The sequence below is a fragment of the Macrobrachium rosenbergii genome, chromosome 1, assembly GCF_040412425.1.
Source record: "Macrobrachium rosenbergii isolate ZJJX-2024 chromosome 1, ASM4041242v1, whole genome shotgun sequence".
NCBI classification, from domain to species: Eukaryota; Metazoa; Arthropoda; class Malacostraca; order Decapoda; family Palaemonidae; genus Macrobrachium; species Macrobrachium rosenbergii.
In genome coordinates, this window is record NC_089741.1 from 6,832,784 (window position 1) to 6,856,481 (window position 23,698).

At 38.9% G+C, this 23,698-nt stretch overlaps 1 protein-coding gene and 1 long non-coding RNA gene across 2 annotated transcripts in view; one reads left to right on the forward strand and one right to left on the reverse strand.

Annotated features, from left to right (window-relative positions):
- LOC136851922 (uncharacterized) overlaps positions 1-23,698 on the reverse strand; it is a 489,330-nt gene that overhangs the window by 277,521 nt on the left and 188,111 nt on the right. The gene's annotated exons all lie outside the window — the stretch shown is intronic.
- LOC136841389 (uncharacterized) lies at positions 19,056-19,725 on the forward strand. Its single transcript, XR_010853932.1, has 2 exons — positions 19,056-19,223; positions 19,470-19,725. It is a non-coding gene; the product is annotated as an uncharacterized lncRNA (long non-coding RNA).

The following is a 23,698-nucleotide window of genomic DNA, read 5'->3' on the forward strand; positions in this document are numbered from 1 at the left end:
TTTCAGTCTTTGAAAACCCATTTTGCTCCCCTATTAATGCCACTGATTCAGTTTCCTCTCTCCATTCTTCCAAATCTACAACATACGTATTCCTCTGATACCTCCTAACTGAATTATTATAGTTTACAATTCCACCCATGTAACCCCTTCATTTAACACGTTGTTTATGGAAATTGTGCTCACTATCCTTTTTAGTTTCTCACTGCCTTTCACCATACACACCTGTTTATCCACTTTTATATCTCTCACCTTAACTTTCACCAACCCAACCATACCTAGTTCTAAAATTATATCCTCCATTAAAACACCTCTATATGTCCTCTTCCCCTTATCATTAGGCTCAGTTTCTCCCTGTGATTGATTATCTCCTACAACTTCCTTATTATTCCTACTTATTTCCTCATTATCACCCATGTCAACCACACTCCCCTCCATTTCCTCAGCACCTATGTATGGGATGAAATCTCCAGTTTCCCCAACCATTATACCTCCTTTACTAGGGTGTATAGAAGTACTGATCCTATTACACGCTTGATGCCCCAATAAAACCTCATTACCCAAGTTACCTCCTCTCACCACCAAAAATGGTTCCTCTATTAACTGGTTCCCCAGCGAAAAACAGATCCGCTGCACCTACAATGTCCAGTTTATGAGCTTGGACATCACACTCTCTCTTCTGAATGCCTTAGCCGATACTGGGAAAACATCGATTGATAAAAGTAATACACCACTAAACTGACTGATGCTCCTGTACCTACAAAAATTGAAAGACTAGACCCAGCCATAGCTACTTTCACCACCAGCTTCGGTTCTCCTGCTGTACAGTATATCTCCCAAGAGGCCTCTGTGACATGAGCAATTTAACCTCTCCTTTTTGGTTGATCTGCCTTCCAAAAATTCTGTCTATTTTCGGATTTCTTTGGATATCCCTCCTGAGGAGCTTTCCTACAACTACTACCTAAATTCTGGGTTACTGGCGTATCATTACTCTTGTTGACCGATGGACAGAACCTCCAATTGTGTGCAGAATTCTTACACACCCCACAATGTTTCATTCGACAATACTTCTTCATATTCCCTTGCTTGCTGGCTTCAATTAAAGAAACGAATTTGTGGCCTGTGATTCATCAACTTTCTATCACTCTCTGTTTTACCGCAAAAACCACTAGAAGCAAAATTAGATTTTTCCTGTGGGAAGTTCCTCTGGCTCACCATCGTGGTCTTTGGCGTCCCATTGAAAAATGTGCTATCTACCATTGGGCATTTCGACATGTGCTTTTTAATTTGGGAAAAGATAAAAGACTCATCCGAGGTAGCCTCTACCGGACTATCAAAGCTACTCACTATTGAATCCGGGACACCATTCAGCAACCACGAGAAATGCAGCAACCACGGAACATTTTCTAACGACATAGGATCGCCATGTTCCCAGCCTGAGCCTCTTAATTTCACCACCAAATCTAAAGCTGCACCAAATAACCACGAGCTAAAATCTACCATAGAACTCTGTCCCTTCCTAATTTTATAAAATACTCTCATATCCCGAACCAAATCACCACATTCATCTGACCCATAGGCAGTTCTGACAAACCCCCTCAGGTCATCCCAAGTTCGGCACTTTTTTAAATTCAAAGCTCCTACAGCGTTTCCCAAGTCTCTGACATCCAAGGCCAGAAAACCCTTAGCTTCGTTAAATGCCTCACTACATTTTGTGATTTTCTTCGTAGCCAAATGATTTTCAACGCCTTTAATAAAAATCTCGACAGGTTGTCTTAAAATCCCATTCGCCAAGCCCACAAAAGGCTGAATTAGTGAAGCGAAGGTCATGACCCTATGAAGCAATGTCCTATCGTCTGTGTCCCCGGTTGCCATGTTGCTGACTGCCAACTTTTTCTCTCTGCCAGTACCTAAAATATCCCTCAACACCCCAATAAGCATGACCTGATCTTAAAAGCATGTACTCTAAGGAAATAAATCCCCCACTCTTATACGCTCTCCACTGACCCAGTCAAACAGCTGAGTGTGAGGTCAGCTGATATTCAAGGTTAACTCACAAGACCCTCACAACAGAATAATAATAATAATAATAATAATTCCTTTATTCCACAAATACAGTGGGTATTCTATTACATAAAAAGTTACATAAAAAGTATCCATACAGATGACTCTTAAAATTAAAATACAAATACATTAAGTAGTACTTTAACTAAAAGGTTCAAGGTGACTCTTAAAACAAAGGTATAATCTGTAGTCTAAAATAAATAGGACTAAATACAAAGATAAAATTACCTATTCGTCTAGTTAAGAACCAAAATTTATTTACATTTATAAAATATCTTAAAGGTTACCATTATTTTTGCTTCTGAAACAGGTGTGATTTCAGTTTTCTCTTAACAGTAGACAAATTGCTACACTCTTTAATATCCTCCGGCAATGCATTCCAAAGCTTGGGACCCCTGACGGATGTTGCCTTATCAGCCAGGATTGTCCGTCTCCTTGGAACCACCAAATGACTGCTCTGTCTAGTCGAAAGAATAAAGGAACAAAAGTTTCGAAAGGAAAATTCACCACTCAGCATAACTGATGCTTTGTCTCCCTGCAAGAAATGATGAGTCGACGACAGAGACAAGGCTGAGTTGCTATGCAAAGAGAGAAACCCCTGAACATAACCACCACCTATGACACACAGTATGTGTCCTTCCCACACAGTATAACCTATGTCACATATCCCATAAAAAATAACATGATTCAACGCCCCCCCAATAATTTAAAAAGAGAAAAAACGAAAGACAGAAGAGAAACAATAAAATTTTAAACCAACTGAAATGAAAACCAAAAGGAAAAACTCACTTTTCCCCTGCTTATATATCTCTACAGCTCCCGATATTCGCAAAATCACCGACACATTTTGACTTAAAAACACAAAAAAATGCACAAATATTGCACCCCTGGAACTACTCGATAAACTGCACTTCACCCAAGCACTCATTAAGAAAGACTGATTTCTGTCACAGACTCACCACGGTTACCTCCGCGATAAAAATTGCAAACCTCAATGAGTCCCCTCTAAGGGACGGAGTACCAACTGTTCCAATTTCTCCCCACTATGCCTAACAACACCAAATGAAATTCTATTTCTATTGTGTGTCCATGTATCTACAACCCCTATCACTATCACCATTCATACACGATTCCTCCTCGTGGATTCAAACACTGTGAAAAACAGTGTGACTGCTGCCACCAACTGTTATTTCCCCCCCCCAATACCTAGGACAGAGGAACACATACCCTCAGGCATCTGGTAGCGAGGGCCTTGAAGTTCCTCTCGCTCTTTCCCATGCAAACTTGGCATCCTCTCCAGTCAAGTATTTCGCCTCTCTCTCTCTCTCTCTCTCTCTCTCTCTCTCTCTCTCTCTCTCTCTCTCTCTCTCTCTCTCTCTCTCTCTCTCTCAACTCTGTTCCTATTTCTAAGGTATGTAAATCTAAAACTAGCTTACAAAAAATAAAGTTTATTATGCAAGTATAACAAAAAGTTGCAAGAAAACATAATGCTTGGGGATTAATCCCCGTCTCCCCATCAAGTCCCCTAAACATTTCACATTATCCAAGTCTATTTCCAAATAACTTTTTAAGCCTATTTCATCATCAGTTCCATTCTTCGGTAGCTATAATATGCCATGACTGGCTATGGTTTTCACCCCCTTCCTCCTCACAACATTTGTAATGACACAAAGTATTGCCCATAAAAATCAAGATTCATTCAGTTCATATCACACAGAAAACATTTAAAATGACATAAAGGCATCAACACTGGGAGTTAACATTAAAAATTGCACTTGGAAAAGTTAGTCATTTTCTAATTTGACACTCATCCTTTCAGCAAGGAATCGGAGCCTGGAATTTCCAATGTCCGTCTACCACTGCTTCTCACAGCGCAGTGAAATATATTTTCCAAAACTCTTTTAACACTTGCCCTACAAAACCTTTCACTAGGTACACATGACCGAACGAATGTCATTTCCAGGCACGCCCATAATTCGGATTTAAAACTGGATAAAAGTTCTAGAAACTTCTATACAAAACAGGGACAGAAAAATCCGCCTCGAAACTGTGTCACTGGCACCTGCTGTATTCCAAAGTGCTGAATTATCAGACGCCCAGGTCATATTCCTTCCATTCCACATGTCGCTGTATCCCAGGCAACTTCTGATCAGGCGGCCAATGCTGAATCGTACTGAATATCAAGCATTCGCCCCTGCACTGCCGGACCTCTGCACTGAACATCACGTTAACATGTTTATAATACAGATGCGTTAATTGTCAGTTCATTGACCCACTGTTGTTCCCTTTTCCACTCGTTTATTTTAGTGAGATTTGTCCATTATTCCCACTGTGAATTTACCATGTTGTGTGTGTAAAATAAATCAGTGTTAAGAAATTTTTCACTTGGCGACCTTCCAACTGTTAGTTTTTCTTTTCATCATTCTGTGTGTGGTTTACGAGGGCTTTTTTGTAAGGCTAAGATTATTAGGGTAAAGTAAGAAACAGTACCCCCATCGCAATCCATAACACTGTCGATCTTGGCGGCACGTTGCTAATTAATGGGAATTAGATTTAACGTAAAATAACTCAAGTAAAATCCCCTATCTTTAGCAATTGATACGAACCTGCAACATTAATCTTTGAAAGGTAATCTGGGACCAGAAATGGAAGGTAACGTGATTTTAGAACCAGAGTGTTTTAATCTGTTTACCGAGTGTGTAATGCCTGCTACATTTTTATAAAAATGCAAGCAGCAAAGCATTTAAGAGGCAAGAGCTAGGGAAGTATTAGCAAATAGATAGGGAACATTGCACATTTCAACCCCTGCTTGAAATGACTAGCCATGATAGGTAGTAGCAGAAAATCAGCTAGGTGAGCTTAATGCATGTAATTCGAGAGAAAAGTGCAATTTCTCTTCGAATAGGGCCATGGAATTTGATAATGATGAGCGTAGAATAAACCTTGATTGGCAACTCGCCCGTCTCTCCCTTCCTTCGCCACTCGATTCGTTCACTTTTTCAAATTTCGTCAGTCATAGAGATTAGCTGTATTTTCAAGTATCATTATCGTAACATCAGTTTGTATGTAATTCGCATAGAATAAAGCAGTATACTTAAATTTGTCTCGTGATTAAAAGAGATCTTTTGTTTTGTTCTTTGTGTGTGCATGCACACATTTTCGTACACAAGTGGGTGTGTACAATATGGCCTTGAACTGTCATAACATGGCCATCCTGGAGCCGCGGTCAGCTGTCAGACGCGTCAACGCGAGTGACCTTGGACTGTCATAACAAAGCAGCCATCTTGGAGTAGCTGTCATCTGTCAAAACGCACCACTGTGCTGTCATTTCCTTCGTAATCACACTGTTATTTTATTTGCGCAAGCTCTTGCCATCACTAACAGAAGTCTTTTCACTTTAGTGTGAAAGAAAAAGATACCCTTATCATTTCAGCTTGAGAGCGTAGTCATTCGTCATTTGAAAAAAAATGCAAACATCCCGTATCCATTCTTACCCTAAGTCAACTCATTCAGACGACAGAGAATTTCCAATATCACTAACTAATGTGGCATTCTTTTACCTGAGCTATGGGAAGCATGATTAGTGAACATTTGGTTATACATTACTTGATACGAATACAAACATTGCCTGACAATAATCAAATCTTTCAAGTCAGCAAACCTAATTTACACGTAAGATATTAATCTCCGGAAGGACTGTACCATGATTTTTTATTTTCTGCTACGCCTTGGACAAGTGACTCTAATTATTGCTTCGAGTAAATTGAACCCATTTAATGTACAAGACAGCCATTTTACTGGGATTTTCCAGTCTCATATATATATCCCAGCTGGGAAGTTTACAAGCTCATTCATAGCCTGTACTTAATTAGCATTGCACTTATTGTGCTAATTTTATTTTCTTTTTTTTGTGTGTTTCCCACACTGCTTATTCTCGTGCCATTGTTGCACTGAATGTTTATTTGATTAATTTCATTCTTTTCTAATTGAACAACACCTCTGCTCCATGTTACCACTTTGTACGTGGACGAGTTAAGCATTTTCTGTGTTTTTATACACAAACTTACGTGTATGCCACCATCTGCTGCTTGCCATTTAATTAACTGCTTTAAGCAGTCAACCTATGCTTGATTGGTTAGACGATTGATCACCTCATTTAAGCTTAACCTAACCGTTCTTCATGAACGAATCTTACTATTCTTCGTAACAGTCCACCATTCCTTGTGAACCAATCTGCACATTTTTGTGCCTTGCAAACCCTGTTAATTGCACTTATGTTCCTTTGAATCATTCAGTTCTTCGGCACTCAGTCACATCTGCGTGCAGATCTCATAGTGTGTCATACCTCTGTTCTTCAGAACCACATTGCACATTTAGTGCTAGTGCCATCCTTATTTCAGGAACACTCCCATTCCAGCCATGAGTGTCACCATTCCTAAGGAACTCTTCCATTCCAGTGGAGCCTTCTAAAGCCCACTTCCATATTTTGAATACACTCTGCCCAATTCAGAGTGTCATATCATTTTTCCACCCAAATTGCTTGCACAGGCAAATTAAAATTTTGAACATTTCTGGGGAAATCAGACCCCACTTTAACCATCAGCAACATGTCTGCCATTGAGGAAATCAAAGCCTTCACAGAGGCAGAGAAACTTATGGGAGTGAAGGCAACAGATCTGCCAAACTGGGTTCAAGTCCAGATTGATGCCGCTAAGGAGAGAGAAAACCAGCATCAAGGGAAAGAAAAGGAGCATCAAGAGAAAGAAAAGGAGTGTCAAAAGAGAGAAAAGGAGCATCAAGAGAAAGAAAAGGAGTGTCAGCATGAAATAGCCTTCAAATAGGTGCATAGTTCCTCCTGACCCCACTGCCTTGGTGGTCCAACCAAGAAAAGGACCCTCTTCTCGACCTGTGTGTACTAATTGTAAAAAAATAAGGCACTTAGAAGCCCAGTGCAAAGCTGAAGGGGGAGCCATGTCAAAGACCCCTCTAATCAGCACTTGCAGCCTACCCAGACTGTAACCGCTCCTGGTAGAGATTAAAGCCAGGTTCACTGCCATACCTGTAAGAAACAGGGGCATTCCACAAATTTAAGGACTGTCCTGGAAAGAAAACTCCCACAATTATTGCTCTAGCAACCACTCATTCACCCTCTTTAGGACCCCCAGCTGTGAGCCCTATTTATGTTGCACCTCCTCGAGGAGGTTATCGTGCTCAACAGGCCTCAGCTTTTGAAGACACTGGCGCTCAAATCTCCCTTATAAGGCGAGATAAAGTGCCCTATGGGGCCATTATTGAAGGAAACAAGCCTGTAACTACTGAAGGCATTAATAATTGGAGGCTGACACTCCCGGTTGTCCGACTGAGGGTCACTTGACCACACAAAAGTAGGATTTGTAGCCGACCATATTTCTGGAGGCTATGACCTCCTCCTAGGACAGGACCCCCTCCATAGCCCCTCTCTGGGTAAGTTAAGAGTCCTACCCTGTGAGCATCTCCATCAGCCGCTGATGTTAATTCCAGCCCTACAGTTGAGCTGCAGCCAGTGTCTATGCCTGGCCAGTGTAGTGCTCCAACCAGTCTGGCCATTGAGCCCCTGACAGAGCCAGATACTGGCTCCTTACATATTGCAAAAACCGGGACGTCCGGCACTCACATTCCCGAGGCCGCTGATGGCTTCTCTACAGTCCAGTGTCTGAGCCTGCCTTAGTGGCAATGCCAGCGCACAATGCCAATCTCCCTCCAGCAGATCACAATCCGGCCACCCCTCTCATCTACCGGCCTGGCACCACTACCAGTGCCCGGCCAAGAGCCAGCCCAAAGTTCAGTAGGGTCTTTTCCGGATTCCCCTGACCACAGCGGACACTTGCTCCCCAGTGCGGCCTTGCAATCCATGCCTGAGTTGGTCCTTGTAACCTGTGAGCCCCTCGCTCCTACAGCCACCTCTTCTACTTCATCACAGTCCGCAGTAGACAAGCCTCTGGTGGATGACTCTGCAAAAAGTCCTGTTTAAGCTGGTCACCAATGTGGAGGCCATACCACAAGAGCTAGCAGAACAAGTTGGCACTACCACTGTCCAGGTTGTCACAGCAGCAGAGGCAGTAGCCGACTCAGTGCCTGTTTTGCCAGATGACGAACACCTATAGTCACTCCAGGTCTAAGTCCCGAGGGTAGTGCTATTGCAGGCTCAGACCTGGCCCAAGGGTCTTCTTGACCTTTTCTGGAGCTGCATGCCCAGGTTCCAGCCAGGAGACCTAAGCCTATAGGGCGAAGGAAGGCAAGGAGGAAAAGGAGTAGAGAGCATAGAAAATTCAGGTAGTTACTAGAGCCACAGTGCTCTCATGGTACTCATACCATATATCTGTAACAGTGCATCATCTTAAAAGAGGAATCCTAGCCCCTAATCCAGAAAGGATGTCTAGGGTTGTCTCCTACCTCAGTCAGTATTGTGTATTGAGAAAATTTATTTTGTACTTTGCTAAGTCTGTTCTTTAGCCCAACAAGCATTTGATGAGCATGTCCTAGCCACCTCAGCATTTCTGTTGCATTCTTTTGTTACACCTCGTTGCATTTTAAATTATTTTCTTTTGTTAGCATGTATCATAGAGTACCTAGATCCTAGGTATCTCAATATTATTACCTGTATTTACCTGTATTTAGCTCAATGTCACTTGATATGGTGCTGTGGTAGCTTGAATCTGTCTCATCAGTAGTAGTGTGCAACTTGAATCCTAAATTATGCTAAGATCACATTTTTGACTGTCATCAGATACAGCCCGTGAAATATTCGCAGATGCCCTAAGTGAAGTGTTAGGGACATTAAGTTAAGTTAGCTAGCAAGCTCACTCCTCCTTAGGGGATAAGTTAGAGTTATATCTTTTAGCCTATTTCCATTTGCATGGGCCAGGACCCATTAGGGGGAAGTACTTAACATATCTGATACCAGCGGCTCGCTAGTGCAGACATTCACGCCCGAAAGGGAGTGGAATGTCTGCTTATAGGGGGAGTTTTTACGTTTTAAACTGCTAGATTACTGACTTATAAGAATCTTAGGGGGAAGATACCAGACAGTAGGGCTGTAGGTAGATCCACAAGCAGTGTAGTGAGAGGAAAGTTTTAGGAATGGCCAACACGACCATCTTCAAGGGGTTATGCATCCCCAATGAAAACACATGGAGTAGGTAGCTGTTCCCTCTGTCTAAATCTCAAAATTTAATGAAGCTCACACTGTGTTTTCCACCTTTTACTGCCCTGAGACCATTTTCCTAATCTGCAGGCATATGCCGATGACAGTGCCTGCAGCAGAGCCCCAAGCCATATCCAAGGAAATAAAAAGAGTCAGCACCCTTCATCCTGAGTTCAGTCTACTCTCGACCACGGGGAACCTCTCCCCAACTGAGTATCGAACCGCGGTTGGTGGAACCCACTTTCTCACACTGGATTCATCAAGCCCATTACCGGACACTGCCCACTAGAACTTGGATCATGTCGACGTAGAGTTGTGTGTGTGCCAGCAGTAACAGGAAGCAAAGACAGTATATGCCCTGGAAGGGGATTGGTTAGCCAGTGTCTTTTTCTTTGACTCGTTTTTATCATCTCTCTCCCACACATCATCACTCAAGTAAACTCCTTGTTTCTTCGACTTGTTTCATCGACTTGAAGAGCGACTTGTGTGTGATTCCTTAAACAGTGCAAAACATAATTCATGCCCCTTGCCAAAAGTGAGTAGAGTAAAAGCATTCCCTCCAGTTATTGCATTAATTCATTTCTAGAGAGATAGTATTTCGGTAGTAGTCTTATCTGGAATTTTTTCATTTCCAGGAGTGTTAACAGTGTAAGTTACCTATGTAGCCAGGCCTCTGTGTTCTCGATTGCCTGAAGAAGCCACCCGTACCAAGGAGGATATCATTGCATTGCCGTTTGGGCTTAAGGACCACTTGCAAGTGGCCATTTACATGTACCCTATTGGGATACTGATGCGTTAATTATCAATTCATTGACTCACAGATGTGCCATTTTTCCTCTCATTTATTTTAGTCCATTATTAGCACTGTGAATTTACCGTGTTGTGTGTAAATTAACCAGTTTAAGAAGCAATCTCTCACTTGGCAACCTTCCAACTATTAGCTTTTCTTTCCATTATTCTATTTGTGGGCTTACAAGGGTTTTTTTAAATTCTAAGATAATTAAGGTAAAGTATGAAATGCAGTTCCTCATAATCCATAACAATATATATATATATATATATATATATATATATATATATATATATATATATATATATACATATATATATATATATATATTCATATATATATATATATATATATATATATATATATATATATATATATATATATATATATATATATATATATATATATATATCATGAAACCACAGATGTCGCAATATGAAATTCACGCTACCTCAGGAATATCTCCATTGGAGAATTGTCTATAATGAAGGGGAATTTATATAAGTGATAAATGAATTGGTATCATCTGGACAGGAACCCTTGACACGAAACCTATTCAGCGGCTCCATAGACGTTACCCATTGAGCTATCAAGAGAGGTATAAGTCTTTGCCGAGTCTGTTGTACTGTTTTTACCGGTCGTGAGCGGGGAAATGTACTCAGCCTCGGCAATAACCCACCTCCGCCATGACAGTTCGTTGGTACGTTTGGAACAAGCAGCTCTTATTATGATATTAAGTGACAATTGTAGCTTCATGATTGTATATAAATCACGGTGTGATAAAAAAAAAATTCATGATACGAACTGCGTGTTCCAAACGTACCAATGGACTGTCATGGCGAAGGTGGGTCATTGCCGAGGCTAAGTACATTTCCCCGCTCACGATGGGTAAAAACAGTACAACAGACTCGGCAAAGACTTATACCTCTCTTGATAGCTCAATGGGTAACGTCTACTGGAGTCGCTGAATAGGTTTCGTGTCAAGGGTTCGTGTCCTGACGATACCAATTCATTTATCACTTATATAAATTCCCCTTCGGCGACAATTCTCCAACAGAGATATTCCCGAGGTAGCGTGAATTTGATATTAAGCGACATTTGTAGCTTCATGATTGTATATAAATCATGGTGTGATAAAAAAAAAAATCATAATAAGAGCTGCATGTTCCAAACATACCAATGAACTGTCATGGCAGAGGTGGGTCATTGCCGAGGCTAAGTACATTTCCCCGCTCACGATGGGTAAAAACAGTACAACAGACTCGGCAAAGACTTAGACCTCTCTTGATAGCTCAATGGGTAACGTCTACTAGAGTCACTGAATAGGTTTCGTGTCAAGGGTTCGTGTCCCGAAGATACCAATTCATTTATCACTTATATAAATTCCCCTTCGGTGACAATTTTCCAACGGAGATATTCCCGAGGTAGCGTGAATTTGATATTAAGCAACATTTGTAGCTTCATGATTGTATATAAATCACGGTGTGATAAAAAAATTTCATAATAAGAGCTGCGTGTTCCAAACGTACCAATGAACTGTCATGGCAGAGGTGGGTCATTGCCGAGGCTAAGTACATTTCCCCGCTCACGACGGGTAAAAACAGTACAACAGACTCGGCAAAGACTTATACCTCTCTTGATAGCTCAATGGGTAACATCTACTGGAGTCGCTGAATAGGTTTCGTGTCAAGGGTTCGTGTCCCGAAGATACCAATTCATTTATCACTTATATAAATTCCCCTTCGGTGACAATTCTCCAACAGAGATATTCCCGAGGTAGCGTGAATTTGATATTAAGCAACATTTGTAGCTTCATGATTGTATATAAATCATGGTGTGATAAAAAAAAATTTCATAATAAGAGCTGAGTGTTCCAAACGTACCAATGAACTGTCATGGCGGAGGTGGGTCATTGCCGAGGCTAAGTACATTTCCCCGCTCACGATGGGTAAAAACGGTACAACAGACTCGGCAAAGACTTATACCTCTCTTGATAGCTCAATGGGTAACGTCTACTGGAGTCGCTGAATAGGTTTTGTGCCAAGGGTTCGTGTCCCGAAGATACCAATTCATTTATCACTTATATAAATTCCCCTTCGGCGACAATTCTCCAATGGAGATATTCCCAAGGTAGCGTGAATTTGATATTAAGCGACATTTGTAGCTTCATGATTGTATATAAATCACGGTGTGATAAATAAAAATTATATATATATATATATGTATAATGTGTGCACATACACACACACACACACACACACACACACACACACACACACACACACACACATATATATATATATATATATATATATATATATATATATATATGTAAAGTGTCCGACTAAAAACATTTTTTTTATTTCTCTCGCCTGTAAACTTCTCTATCTGTAGATTCCACCTTCACTGCTTTCTTGAACCTGCTGTCGTTGGAGGGAAATTATCTTAGAGTACTGATATCTCTCAGAAAGGCGTAATAGAGATGAGTTCTGTAGTTTTCTTATTTTAATGACGAAAGTTAATTACAAGTACAATTTAAAGTTACAGCTAGGCAAACGAAATCACTCTTAATAAACAGTTGAATTCAGTCTGTTTGGGGAGCACGAAAGCAAGGGAGATATAACTCTCCCTGGTGGATGTTAACTCAAATCTCCTCTGCTCTGCTACTCTCCTGTTTCTCGAACCTCTGGGTTTCTTGTTATCTGCAACCTCCACCTCCCTTCAGCTTCCTATGGAAGGATTTATCTGCAAGACCTCCCCTCACACAGTTGATTGGGGAGGACTTTAGTGGGTGTGGTTCAAATCTCTTCTTAGAGGACTTGATTGGAAATGATCTTAGGAGGAGGTGTAAAAGACCCCTCCCTAGAATGTTTGATTGGAGGGTGTTGAAGTACATCACTTTGTCCAGCCCCCAATTTCCTAGAATTTCCATGAAAATGCCTCCTATTGAAGGCGGGGTTATAGAGATGTCTGGCGTTAGCTTCTTGGTGGTGCTGAATCATCCCTGAGTAAGGTAAATTGTTAGGCCACAGTTTCCAAATTTTACAATTGGTTTTATGGCCCTGGGCGCGATATACTCGCTCACTGCTGTGAGTTCGTGGAAGATGGTTTATATCGGTCAGTACTTCTTAGCTTCCCAAGCGAAAACAACCCAGGCGTTATCATTGTTCTTTTTCTCTCTTTCTCTCTCCCTATTCTCTCTCTCTCTCTCTCTCTCTCTCTCTCTCTCTCTCTCTCTATTCTCCCTACCTAATTTGTCTAACACCTATATATATATATATATATATATATATATATATATATATATATATATATATATATATATATATATATATACATACATATATATATATATATCATCAGGAGATCCATAAGACAAGAAGTCTTCAAGGTTCTTTATTAAGAAACGTTTCTAGCAATCCTTTGCACATCATCAGGCTGCAATAAATTATAAACAGCAGTTAAAACTAAAGTTAAAATGATTATTCTACTGACAGTGAAAAATTTTTTATAATGTAAAGTTAACATAAAAGCTGCAAATTTTATAAAAAAAAAAAAAAAAAAAGCCATATTAGAATGAACCAAGTTTGTTAAGAAAAGTAAACTACCTTTCAATACAACGCAAGAGGGAAGAATGGCCTGAAGAAACATCAATGCCCAGACAACACCTTGAGAGAGAGAGAGAGAGAGAGAGAGAGAGAGAGAGAGAGAAACCGCAGAAGTGTTACTATTCACATTAGGGGGCAGGTGCTTTATATATAATGACTCAAGGGTAGTCAAGAAGGCAGTCTGAGGTGTAGCACTGAGAATTGAAAAATGTATTTTTTCAACATGAGTTTTACATTTAGTAGCATGTGTTCCAATGCTAGAAAGTTCTGGGTTGGATATACGGGAACCTGTATGATAACAGAGTCCTAAGTGGCTGTAATAGCGGACTTGCAACAGTCTTACTGGAACCACACACACACACACACACACACACACACACATATACATATATATATGTGTGAGTGTATAGTCACAAAGTGTTCCAAGTACCTGGATATTACACTTATCAATCACAGAATTCAAAACTTACCTCACTACAGCCAGATGCCTAAACACTCATAACAAAAAATACGACAGAGTACTCTAAAGGCAACAGTGACCCCTTAAAAGAATTATCAACAAAGTTTATCAAAACAATTGTGAGGTAGCAGTATTTCAAAAGGAAATATGCTAAAGAAAAAGGGCATCACTCCATTACTATATCTTTACCTCCACAATTCGAGTCACTTCAGCAAAGCTGAAGGAACAAAACTATTTATCATTCTAGTTTCCTGCCACTGGTCATCAATAAATGAAACACTACTGTAAAAACTTTGAATGCAAAAAATGTATTTTTAATTCAAAATTAATAAAGCAAAATTCACAGTCTTACTTTGGAGAAAAATTACTATTACTTGAAATCAGAATTCACAATCTTAATTAAATCTTAAATCAAATTAAGCACCATAATTAAATCACCAAAATGTTAATACGTGAAACAAAATTAAGTAAACATCTTGAAAAAACTAAGAGATTGTAAACACACAAAATATGTAAAAACACTAATCTAAAAAAGAATCAAACAAGTAATTCAAATGACACTAAGAAAACAAATATACAAAACATGAAAATGAAATGTAATATAAATTCACTAAAGCAAAAATCCCTTATTAAATTGACCGGTCTACTAATCACTTATTTAAACACTTCAAAATATACCATACAAATTATACTCTTTAAATTACACACTTCAAATTATACTATGGTATAGATTTTATTTACAATACCTGGTAACTGCAGTTCTGGTTGTTACACACACTTTCACAATTCCCGGCAAGGCACCTGTCACACACATAAACTGTTACAATGTCTGTACAGATTTCACAATTAATCAATAGAGTGACCAGTACAAAACCAATTTATGTTACTAAAAAAATCTACTAAATGGATATAAGAGAGAGGACTTCTCTTTTTAAATCTACACCACACGGTTTTTGGCCTCTCAATGAATATGAGTTCTGTTTCCAACCATAAGCAAGACCCCATATAATATTCTAAAACGTTTTGGGACCAAGACCCATAGAATATTCTATCGAAGCTGAATGACATCGTATGAAAGATTTTGGGACCAGGACACGATCAGAGCAATACAATTGTCTCAATTGGGACACGTCCAGAAACTATATGACGCAATCGCCATGCGGTTTTGCGCAATATTCCCATCCAACAACTTAATCTTTAGACATGTTCAAAGACCCCATGATTTTCTCTCTCTGTAAGACAAAAGATGATGCAACATTGTGCAATTATTCCCTCCTTCTTATATGGGAGTAAAAATTGGTCTATGTGACTGGGTGTCCATCCCTTATCTCTTGTCTGTTAATACACAAATCTAACGGGAAATTGCTTGAATGCAAATCAAAGTGATCCCACGACATCCCCAATCACATGAGGCATAAATTCTCTCCCCACTATTATGTTATCTAAATTATTAATTCTAAAGACTCTAAATTATACCATTGTGAAATCTAACATACGTGCATTACAAAGATTTCAGTAATTATTATCATTACACAAGATACTTAATAATTAGAACAGTTAAAATAATAACACTTTGGAAAGATATACTATAAACATATTCTATATATAACATTCCTTCCCCAAGAAGATTGTTTATCCCAGGTTTGAATCCAACGATTCACAATGTGGGATAAATAATCTGCAACTACATTGTTCTTTCCTGAAATGTGTTTCACCTTTACATACATGGTTGCAGGCACAAAGACCACCTTGTCAGTCTTTGGTTATGATTTCTCATTTTCTGCATAAACATTAATGGGTTGTGGTCAGCTAACACTAAAATTTCTTCATTCTTGGGCCTGCTCGCATACACTTCAAACTTTTTCAATGCTGTGATTAATGCTAATGTTTCTTTTTCTATTGTTGAATACACTCTGATGCCTTTTCAACTTTGAAGACAAACAGGATGTAAAATAGCACTATCATCTTCTTGAAGCAGAACAGCTCCAATTCCACAGTCAGATGCATCAACTTGTATCATAAACTTCTTATTGAAGTCTGGAGCTTGAAGTACTGGTCTTGAAGTTAAAATGGCTTTTACCTTCTCAAATGATTCTTGACATTTTGTAGTCCAAACAAACTTTGTTTTCGGACTGGTTAAATCTGTCAAGGGAGCTACTACAGCTGAAAAATTTGGATAGGATCGGCGATAAAATTAAGCCGTGCCCAGAAGTCTTTGTAGTTGTTCTCTGGTAGTAGCAGGGTTAGCCTTATGGATACCTTCTACGTTAGCACCAACAGGAGTGAGAGACCTGTTCCAACTCCAAATCCCAGATACTGAACAGCTGCTTTTCCAAACTCACACTTTTCTAAGTTGATTGTTAGTCCTGCTTCCCATAGTTTCTTGAACACTTTTTTTAAAATCCTCAGATGCTCCTCTCATGTTGTAAAATAAATCACTATGTCATCAAGGTATATATGCACTCCTATGGACCCTAACAGTTAAGCCATCACTTGTTGGAATGTTGCAGGTGCATTCATCAGACCAAACGGCAAAACAGTGCATTGAAACAGTCCAAAAGGAGTAATAAAAGCTGACAGCAATTTAGCATTCTCATCTAAGGGAATTTGATAATATCCTTTCAACAAGTTTGGAAACAAACTTGGCTTGCCCAATATTATCAAGCAATTGATCTATAAAAGGCAAGGGATAATTGTCAGCCACACATATAGAATTCAGTTTCCTATGATCAGTACACATCCTAAATGAGCCATCTGCTTTCTTCACCAACACACATGGAGAACTGTAATGACTTGAACTGGGTTCTGCTAATCCATACTGCAATAAATACTCAACTTCTTTTTTCAAAACATCTTAATGAAAAGGTGATAGGTGATATGCTCTCTGTTTAAAAGGTTTTGCATCCTCTCTGATCTTTATCTCATGCTTTGTCAGATAGGTAAACCTAGGTACATCTGCAAAATTTTCAGGGAAACTTCTAATCACTTCACTTATTCACTACTTTGCTCAACACTCAGAAGGTTTAGTTTATCGTCCACATTTTTCAGTACTTGCTTTCAGCTTCCAATTCGTAGACATCATTGTCTTCTGTAGATGAAGTTGTCTTCGTTACCAAAACTGTTTCTGCTTTAGCCTCTGAGAAGTAAGGTTTCAAAATATTTACATGCATCTTCCTGTATCATTTCCTTTTTCATGTAGGTTTGATCACTTAACTTCTCTATTATTTTATAAGGACCTTGAAATTTATTGGTAAGGGGAAATCTTTTCACTGGTAAGAACACTAGAACTTGCTGTCCTGCACTAAAACTTCTTAGTTTAGTTTTAGCATCATATCTCTTTTTCATTTTCTCTTGACTTACTTTCAGATTTTCTAAAGAGAATTTTCTAATTTCTCTTAACATTTTCCTCAAGTTCTTCAAATATTCTCCCTGGATTTCCTCTTTCTTCCCAATTCTCTGCAAGAATCTTCAACGGACCTCTTACTTCTTGACCAAAAATCAAGTCTTTGGAGAATAAATATAATAACACTCTGGAAAGTTATACTATCAACATATTCTATACATAATATTCCTTCCCCCAGAAGATTGTTTATCCTGGGTTTGAATGCAACGATTCACAATGGGATAAATATGCAACTACGTTGTTCTTTCCTGAAATGTGTTTCACCTTTACATTATACGGTTGCAGGCACGAAGACCACCTTGTCAGTGTCTGGTTATGATTTCTCATTTTCTGCATAAATGGTAATGGGTTGTGGTCAGCTAACACTAAAATTTCTTCATTCTTGGGCCTGTTCACATACACTTCAAACTTTTTCAATGCTGTGATTAATGCTAATGTTTCTTTTTCTATTGTTGAATACACTCTCTGATGCTTCTTCAACTTTGAAGACATGAAACAAATAGGATGTAAAATAGCGCTATCATCTTCTTGAAGTAGAACAGCCCCAATTCCACAGTCAGATGCATCAACTTGTATTATAAACTTCTTATTGAAGTCTGGAGCTTGAAGTACTGGTCTTGAAGTCAAAATGGCTTTCACCTTCTCAATTGATTCTTGACATTCTGGAGACCAAACAAACTTTGTTTTCGGACTGGTTAAATCCGTCAAGGAGGCTACTACAGTTGAGAAACTTGAACAGAGTCGGCGATAAAATTCAGCCATGCCCAAAAATCTTTGTAGTTGTTCCCTGTTTTTTTTTGGGGGGGGGTTGCTTTGCGGATACCTTCTACATTTGCGTCAACAGGAACGAGAAGGCCTTTTCCAACTTCAAATCCCAGGTACTGAACAGTCGCTTTGCCAAACTCACTCTTTTCTAAGTTGATTGTTAGTCCTGCTTCCCATAGTTCCTTGAATACTTTTCTTAAAATCATCAGATGCTCTTCCCATGTTGTAGAATAAATCACTATGTCATCAAGGTATATATGCACTTCTACGGATCCTAACAGTTGATCCATCACTCGTTGAAATGTTGCAGGTGCATTCATCAGACCAAACGGCAAAACTGTGTACTGATACAGTCCAAAAGAGTAATAAAAGCTGACAGCAATTTAGCATTCTCATCTAAGGGAATTTGATAATACCCTTTCAACAAGTTTGGAAACAAACTTGGCTTGCCCAATATTATCAAGTAACTGATCTATAAAAGGCAAGGGATAATTGTCAGCCACACGGATAGAATTCAGTTTCCTATGATCAGTACACATCCTAAATGAGCCATCTGCTTTCTTCACCAACACACACGGAGAACTGCAATGACTTGAACTGGGTTCTGCTAATCCATGCTGGAATAAATACTCAACTTCTTTCTTCAAAACATCTTGATGAAAAGGTGATAGGCGATATGCTCTCTGTTTAAAAGGTTTTGCATCTTCTCTGTTCGTTATCTCATGCTTTGTCAGATAGGTAAATGTCAGGATAAGCCCCCATTCTTTTCTTTGTATATATTTGGTTTTGGGCTTTAATTGTCGAATTGGCAGTTGTTTCGGGAACATCGCTTTCTTTCAAATAGCCTTGTTGTCCAATATCTAATTGTTGGTTAAGTAAACAAAGAGTTCACTTTTGAGCTCTCTCTGCATATTTTTGTCATTCCATCCTCGCCACGCATCCAACCCTCAAACGTGAGTATTTCGTGGCAGCACAGAGAGTGATTGGTGTTTGGTGATGGTTCTTTTGTGATAAAGTGTGAGATCACTCTTGTTATATCATAAGTGACAAAATGTGTTATCATTGTGTGTTAAATGTTTAGTGTGTTAATGCTTAATGTGTTAAATGTTTGATGTAAAGTTTCTAAAGTGTATTGTTTATCTGTGGAACACAAAGCTCCTATTACTTTTAAAGTATTAATTTAAGATATTTGTTCACAGCTTGTTGTTGTTGGTTATTTCTTATTACAAGGGACAGTTCAGATAGTGGATTCAGCAACCAAGATCCATGCACAGAGCCAGCCAGTGTTCCATTTATGCAGTAACAGAAACAGCAGTCCTTCTTCAAGCTTATCTGACAACCTTTATATTAACTAGCTACTAAGTTACGTATGCTTTAATAACTCATCAGGTGCCAAATTTCCATACATGTTGTCAATAATATCAACTTATTAAATATTTATATATTTTATATAAACATATTGTATATTTCACCTAATATCTTTAATGCAGTGTAATTATGAAACTTCTATATGAACCAGTGGCAAATATATCATTAAAATAATTATCTAATATTGCATAAACATCTTTGAGCCACACCTCAATGAGAGGAATTCCTTGACAGTAAACCTAGGTACATCTGCAAAATTTTCAGGGAAACTTCTAATCACTTCACTTAATTCACTATTTGCTCCACACTCAGATGTTTTAGTTTATCCTCCACATTTTTCAATACTGAAGAATTGTTCATCTTGCTTTCAGCTCCTAATTCGTAGCCATCATCGTCTTCTGTAGATGAAATTGTCTGTGTCTCTGAAACTGTTTCTGTTTTATTCTTTGAGAAGTAAGGTTTCAAAAGATTTACGTGTATCTTCCTCTGTCGTTTCCTTCTTCCTGGTGTTTCAATCATACAGGTTCGATCGCTTAACTTCTCTATGATTTTATAAGGACCTTGAAATTTATTGGTTAGGGGAAATCTTTTCACTGGTAAGAACACTAGAATTTGCTGTCCTACACTAAAACTTCTTAGTTTAGTTTTAGCATCATATCTCTTCATTTTTTCTTAACTTACTTTCAGATTTTCTAAAGAGAATTTTCTAATTTCTCTTAACGTTTTCCTCAAGTTCTTCATATATTCTCCCTGGATTTCCTCTGTTTTCTTCCCAATTCTCTGCAAGAATCTTCAGTGGACCTCCCACTTCTCGACCAAAAATCATCTCATTTGGTGAACATCCCATGCTTTCTTGATAAACATTTCTAACTTCAAACAACATTAAGGGTAAACCAGCATCCCATTATTTTCGTGACTCATAACAATACTTTGTTAACATACTTTTCATTGTCTGGTGGAACACTTCCAAAGCTCCTTGACTCTATGGATGATACGCAGTTGATAACTGTTGTCACACCTCTAGCAGCTTCATCACATCCTGCAACAATTAGAAGTAAAGTTCGTTCCTCTATCACTTTAAACAATTTCTGGTATTCCAAACTTTGAGAAAAACTCCACCAACTTCTCAGCAATTACCTTGGCACTTATATACTCCTTACAGGGATTGCCTCAGGATATATTGTCACAGGATGCATTAATGTTAACAAGTATTCATTTCCTTTCTTCATTTTCGGAAGCGGCCTAACCACATCTATAATCACTTTGCTAAAGGGTTCTCCTCTAAATTCTAGAGGTTGTAGAGTAGCTTTCTGAATGGTTTCATTCGGTTTTCCAGCTACCTGGCAGGTGTGACACTCACAACAAAACCTACTAATATCCTTGTGAAGTCCAGGCCAGAAAAAATACTTCATAATTTCTCAACAGTCTTCCTGATTCCCATATGTCCAGACTCATGTGCTACTGCTACCACTTACTTCCTCAATGGATATGGAATCAGAATCTGATGATATTCGTCCCATTCAGCATTTCCTGGTATATCTGCAGGTCTATGCTTCCTCATTACCAAGCCTTCCTTTAGATAATAACAAGTAGGAGTTTGTTACATCTTTTCTTGATCAACAGCTCTGAAGAACAAATCAGATAACGTTGTATCTTTATTCTTCAATTCCATTAGCTTCTCTCTAATCACCTGACCAACTTCAAAGGCTGAACTCTCAACATCTGCTAACTCAGCTACTGTAGCTTCACTACTATCTTCAGGAACACTCTGACTACTCTGAGTCTCTTCAAGAGTAAGAGGTTCTTCTTCTTTTTGGGAAATCTCTTCATTATTAGCACTAGGGGAACTTCACTTTCCTGGAACAGCTCTTCTAAACTCAAAGAGCCTTCACTTGATCCTTCTGGTGCAGGTAAATCCTAAGTTCTTCACTTGTAGACGTGATTCTCTTCATACTCCTGGTAGTTACACAACTTAGAAACAGGTGGTGGTTTTTATTCTCTAAATCTACTGTAGGACTAATCCTCAACAGTTTGTCTGTCACTATAGGACAAGGAACAAATGGTACAACACCAACTTCATTACCCAGTAAAACATGCACAGCTTCAACAGTTAGTGAGTCCTTTACAGCAAAATCAACATTGCCTGTCACCAGTTCACAGGACAGGTGCAAGCTGTATATAGGAGTTACCTCTTCTCCTCCTATACCCTTCAAAATAACTGAATCTCCGGTGAGATTCTTCTCCAGATGTGGGTGAGCACCACGAACTACCACACTATGGTTACTCCCCGTATCACGTAATACCTTGACTGGTACCTGCACACTCCCTCCTTGAGTTGCCAGTGTACCTTCATAGATATATGGCTTAAAAGTCTCCAAGCTGTTCAGCCACTCACTGCTTGAAGTTACATTTCCACTGGTTGCTAAACAATCAGCTTGTTTAGGCTCAGTCTTTCCTACAGACTCAACCTTCCCCACACTGCTCTTTGTAGTAATTTCACCTGGTCACCTTTGACTACTTGACCAGCTGGTTTTGACTGTTGTGTCTGATAACACTCCCGACTATAGTGTTCCATTCTTCCACACTTGAAGCAGACAACATTAGTCTTCTGTATCTGTTTTGAGGAACTGGATAAAGAGGATTTAAAATTTCATTGCTGAGGGGTATTACCTTGCTTTGCATTGGTATTACCACTTGAAGGATTCCCAGTAAATTTGTTCCTGTAATTTGGATGAGACCTTATACCTGTGTATTGTAGGTTCCTATCATTATTCTACTTGACATTATAGTTCCTTTCACTACTGATATAATGTTATAATCTTCACTCAGTGTAGCAGCTTTGTCAAGTTTCTTAACCTCTCTCTCTCAAATAGGCTCTTATATTTTCAGGAATTCATCTAAGAAATTGTTCCAACATATTTAACTCCTCAAGTTCATCTACAGATTTAACTTTAGCACCCTCCAACCATCTTTTGAAACATCTCTTCACTTTGTAGGCATAAACCAAAAAAGTCATCTTGTCATCCTTTCTCAAATATCTGAATCTTTCATTGTAATACTCAGGGGTCATCTGGTAAACTTGTAGCACATTGTGTTTGAGTACTTTGCAATCTTTACACTGATCAGCTGATAAGGCTAAATAGGCAATTCTCCCTTTACCTGAGAACACTTTGTAAAAAGACGGACCATTTATCTTCTAGCTATCCTATACCTGAAGCCACTTTTTCAAAGTGATAAAAAAACTCACCTGGAGCTTCTTCTGTAAATTTTGGAATTAACCTCTGTACTCTTACTACATCAAATACAGCGTCTTGATTACCTTGATTAGGGTTAGAAGGTGTCACAGGTAATGTGAACCAAGCTTTTATTAACGCCATCTCTCTTTCATAATCTTCCTGCTTCCTTGCGCTCTCTCTTTCCTCTCTTGTCTCTTCTGCTGCTCTTTCTTCTTCTCTTGATTTTCTTTCTCTTTTCTCTCTTTCCTCTCTTTCTTTTTCTGCCTGCATTCTCAACTTAATCAAGCTTTCTTCTGCAGCTATGCATCTAAGCTCTACCTCTGCATCACTTTTCATTTTCTTTTGCTCTTGCTTATTTACAAACTTTGCCTCAGCTACAATCAATAATTCTTGTGCCTCTCCTAACTCTTCATCTACTTTACCAGAGTCCATCAATGCCTGGATTGCAATACATCTGATTTGTGCTTTAATCATACTACTAAATGCACCACCTCCACAGGGTAAGGCTAAAGCAAGCCATTGAGCTTTGGTCAGGTTGGTTTCAGATAACTCTTGGATTGAAGGAGCTACTAAAAATTCCTGAACATTGAACAGAGCCATTTTCTCTACGTTACTCAACTAAACAATTCACAATGCAATGCAAAAACAACAATGTGGTCACTCTCCTATCAAAAAATCCCTAACACCACCAGTATCAGTCATGAACCAGGGTGATATTTTGTTTTGTTCCCAGGTCTGGACACCAAATTTTAATTGCCACGAAGTGTTCCCAGTACCTGGTTATTACACTTGCCAGTCATAGAATTCAAAACTTGCCTCATTAC